At 35.9% G+C, this 4,959-nt stretch overlaps 1 long non-coding RNA gene across 2 annotated transcripts; it reads left to right on the forward strand.

Annotated features, from left to right (window-relative positions):
- The first annotated feature begins 301 nt into the window (after window positions 1–301).
- Window positions 302–3,450, forward strand: LOC135844954 (uncharacterized). 2 transcript variants are annotated; one of them, XR_010558678.1, is made up of 5 exons: window positions 302–540; window positions 626–900; window positions 969–1,095; window positions 1,181–1,359; window positions 2,607–3,450. It is a non-coding gene; the product is annotated as an uncharacterized LOC135844954 (long non-coding RNA). The 2 variants fall into 2 exon arrangements; XR_010558679.1 differs by lacking the exon at window positions 626–900.
- Window positions 3,451–4,959: the final 1,509 nt, after the last annotated feature.

The raw sequence follows: 4,959 nt of genomic DNA on the forward strand, positions 1-4,959 counted from the left end.
ACTTGAACCTACCTGAAGTCGTCTTCAAAAGGTGTTAAAATTGGAGTGTAGAGTAAATTTCAGCTTTTCATCTCCATTTTATATGAAATTTTATAAAAATTTAAAGGTTGAAACTTCGATTTTTTTCTCTCAAGAATTCAAATTATGTACAGTGGCCGGGGGGGGGGGGGGGGTGGTATGGAAATTAGGGGCTTGCAATTTCAATTTAGCGTCCTTCTCAGAAACGAAATACAAAAAAAGGCCTGATTATACTTATTGCTTTATTAACGATTTAAACGAGATAAAATCCCCGATCCGGGAATATTAATTATCTAGGTACGTAATATTCGGCGATTTTAATTTGCAATTGATGTTCATTTTCGTGTTTAGTTGACTTATATCCAATTTGTCTGTGGTCGTTCTGTCGAGTTGGAAGTACATCATTTTTTTTATTATTTTTTTGTGCGCACTGCTCTGCTTAGGTATGTAGGTATAATATTCTTATTTGCCTGAACTATTGCAATCGGTAATACTATGCCAGAATAATATTAAATCACGAAGGTAATCTATTTTTTAAAAATATGTGTTACGCTAAACCTGCATAATTGCCTAATGCGCGCATTAGATAATTTGTTTCCTAATGTAGGTACCTAATGTGCAGTATAGGGTGGATCGGATAAAATCCATAATCATCGATTTCGCTGAAATTGAAGTACATATGTTGGAGATTCAGAGTTGAAATAACCCCCAAAAAAATTTCAGCCTCCCACGTGCCCCTACGGAGGAATAGTGCCCCCCCCAGGCCCCAAAGTGAGGTCATTTTGAAAAAAAACTGTTTTTTGAATTTCAAAACAACCAGTTCTTAAGTTTTCCGAAAACGGGTATAGGCCTAGCACTCAAAACTCCCATTACAAATATACGGTAAATAATTATGTATTTCAATTCGACAAATCAATCATCGATACGTACGTTAAAAATTTATGTTTCAGATAATAGGTATGTATAATTTGTACCTATTAATGAAGATGAAGTTGATCCTTGCTGTAAGTTTGCTGTTTATCGAATTAACTTCTTGTAACAGTGAAAATTCAAGCGAATTAATACGAAAAAAATATGGTAAGTAAGTAAGTAAATATGTACATATTTAATCAATTCCCTACCGCGACATGCACTTTTTAATAGAATTGTTCATATCTTATAGATCCTGATTATAAATTACCAATCGATGGTATCAACATTATTAAACGTGCTTTTGAAACAGATCGGTCGATAATAGCGGAATCACTCTTGGAAAATAAGAAATCACTTACCCAATATCAGGGCTTACTTACCGATAAAAACCGATTAGCGTCTATTATAGAAGAACTAAGAGAACATTCTGTAAGTACCTACTCGTACATACAAATCGTAACAGTCAACCGCTGCGTAAAAGCCACATTTTTGTTTTAAGAAAAAAATCTTTTTTCTGTATTTTTAAAAGATGAGCAACATAAATAAAGAACTGTGAGCATGGGTAACTTTGAACTGGGGGGGGGCGAGGTAGGATCTTGAGACATTCCTGTAAATAGCGTGCAAAGAGATTTCTCATTTTATTCATTTACTATAGGTATTTGCATTTAAAAAAATGCATAATTAAGTTGGAAAGCTTTCTCAAGGATCAATAATGGGCGTGATACTTAATTTCGACTGCTAGTTTGGTGTTCTAGGGAGGGATTGAATAGTCGAAACCAACAAAAAGGTACATCTATAGGTCACTTTCCAGATGTGCATGCGAAATTTCAGCCTCCTAGATCAATTTGGAACAGCTACAAGCTGTCCTAAAATTTGAAATGTATGTAAAATAACCCAAAATCCGCTTTTTGATCCTTGAAAGAGGTCGAAATGTAATTAGAAGGTTGAAACCTGTAAAAGGCACTTCAGTAACACCCTTCCATCACTCTTCAGTTACAAGCTGTCCTATCATAGGTAAGAGTTGAAAAAAGGGAAATAACCCAAAACGCACTTTTTGACCATGCAAAGGGGTCAAATAAGGTACATATGTAGGAAGGATGAAATATGCAAAATACACTCAATTAGCACTCCCTCATTGTACATATGAAGAGTGATATTCCAAAACTCGCTTTGTCCATTTTTATCAAAGTTGGGTTTTCAGTGGTACCTGGTAGATGAAGTATTAACTCACATTCCTACATCATCAACCTACCAAAATGAGGTGTTAAACTCACCTAAATAGCCAATTGACTAAAAATTAAAAAAAAAAATAATGTTCCAAAACGCGTTTTGTCCATTGTTATTGAAATTTTTTTCAGCAGTATTTAGTGGATGAAATGTATACCTACACTCCTACATCATAAATCCACCCAAATAAAGTGCTAAACTCGCCTAAAAAGCCAATTTACCCTTTTAAAGGGAAACTGTTTTTCCTCTCTCCTGAAAAGTTGTGAAAATGGACAAAGCGAGTTTTGGAATATCACTCTTCAATGTTTAAAATGTGGGCTTCTTAGGTCAATTTTAGTGGGATGGGGCGGGTTTCATTCTTTTTTGGGGAATTTTTTGAGTGTTTGCTATATTCTACATTACATAAATCATTTCACCACCAGTAATTTCCCTTGTATTTGTATTTGCAGATGTTCACTTATTTCCATTGCGCTGCCCAACATACGAAAACATTTCTGGAATTCTTTCAGAATCCAAGCAAACAGGCGTTCTATCATCATGATCATATTATTAGGGGAGTGTACAATGACGACGTGGGTAGCGAGGAGTGCAAAGTACAAATTCCAAAACTGTATTACGAAAAAATAAACGATATTTTCGCTACAGATTTTCCCGCCGACTTGGATTTGGCCGATAAACATTTTTGTCTATGGTACTACTTCATTACGGAGACAGAAAGTAAATACGTATCACGCTTGAACAACTATCTCAACTCTTACCTTGAACAACATGCGGCTGAATACCACAATATAACCACACTCCAGATACAATTTTGCGCGTCGCTTGTACGGTTGAACCTAATGGTCGATTACATTCTGCATAAGCTTTTACCCGTAATACGACCTTCTCGTACCACCATCACATCTTCACAAGTGCTTTTTCCCACCACCCCCCTTCCGGAAAAAACGTACGTGAATTTACGACATTTCTATTCGAAAATTGGCCGACGTATGACTTTCAATTAGAAGACCTAAATTTTCTTAATATTGCAATCAGCTGCATTTTAGAAAACACTCCGCCAGACCAACTATTAAAATATGTAGAAGTTGAAAACTTCAAAAATGGAAACCAGACCGTACTTATACCCCTTTTTAATTACTGTCTGAAAGAGAAATTCGATTACACCACAGCAGTTGCATTCTCCCCAGTGACCAAATCAATTAAATCTGTTCCCTCGTAATTATACTTATAGTTGATATGTTAGAATATATATCTTCTACAAAAATTGTAATGTATAAAAATGTATCCACAGGATTGTTTGTGTGTTTATTTTTTTGACACGATGTATAAAGTCGTTTTCTGGCCGGAATCTCAGATCCGGGCAACAGCAGTGTTAATATATGTAGATAAAGTATGAAGCACATACCCTTCAGCCAAAATCACAGCTGCTCAAGTCCATTGGGGAGATGATTAATTGATTAGGTACGATTTTACGAATTCAGAGTTAATCCTTAAAGGCCCCTGCTAATCCTGAGAAGTTGTGTAAAAATGCTTTCAATTTCCTGAATTAGATCATCACAAGCATCACTTTAACCCACAGTTCACCCCCCCCCCGTCCCATCAAGCCGTCTGGTAAAAGAGGTACCGATTTACGAGTACCTATTCAATTATCCTCAAAAACTGAGGAAGCAAAAAGCCGAATGAGGTCAATCATGGAACGGAATGATAAAGTATCATTAGATGTACTGAATAAGTGAAAGCATAATCCCAAAGAACACCCCGCGCCCCTTCTTGGGGGGGCAAATTTTCAAAAAAGTTGGGATAAAATACAGGGACCCATGCTCCATTTTTGGATGAACATACGAGGAGCTTGGAATCAAAACTCACTTTTGCCATTAGACAAAGTTTCGAGAAAATCAACAATACCTAACTGATTTCGCCTAGTGCGTTGATGAAAAAAACGCCGCAAAGTATGTCGAGCTCTTGAGTAAGACTGCTAAATTGGATTCCATGAGAAAATTGTTTTGTTCAAGTTGCCATATCGTTGCGGTATGGCTATCAAGTTTGGCAAAAGTGAGTTTTGATTCCAAGGTGGGGTAATTTTACTTTCTCTTGCAAATATATTGAAAAATAAGCCTCCTAGAAGAAAACTAACGACGTTATGTCGATTGGAAATTTAATTCTCTACAATTTTGCTCGACTTAATTTTTCCGTAGAATGCTTCGTTCCGTCTCCAGACAGCTTTAAAAGTTTTTAGCGCTGACTTTTTCCAAAAATTATACTTTCTTTTGCAAATATATCGAAAACTAAGCACTCCAGAAAAAAACTAACGACATTATGTCGATTGGAAATTCAATTCTCTACAATTTTCTTAGATCTCATTTTTCTGTAGAGTATTTTGTTTCGGCTCCAGAGAGCTTTAAAAGTTTTGAGCGCTCAATGCATCCAATTTTTTACCTCCTCAGTTGCATAACTTCCAAATTCAAAACTGCCATTTTCGCTATTTTCACTATCAGAAAATGCTTCCGAAGTTGCCATTGAATTACTTTGACTTTGTAGACTGCCATACGACCTTGAAAATACAGTTTTTTTTTATAGCTTGGAGTCAAAACTCACTTTTGCCACTGTCAAAAGTAAGTTTTGATTCCAGGGGCACTTTTTAACACAAAATTGTGAAGAACTGAGACTGAATTTGAAAAAATGGATTCTGTAGGGTGATAGAGAAATTGAAGAAGTATCCGAATCCGCAAAAAAACGCATATTGATTTTTGGTGTCAAAAGTGAGTTTTGATTCCAAGCTCCTTATTTATGGTAAAGCTTTCA

Source organism: Planococcus citri, chromosome 1 (assembly GCF_950023065.1).
Source record: "Planococcus citri chromosome 1, ihPlaCitr1.1, whole genome shotgun sequence".
In the NCBI taxonomy this organism is placed as follows: domain Eukaryota; kingdom Metazoa; phylum Arthropoda; class Insecta; order Hemiptera; family Pseudococcidae; genus Planococcus; species Planococcus citri.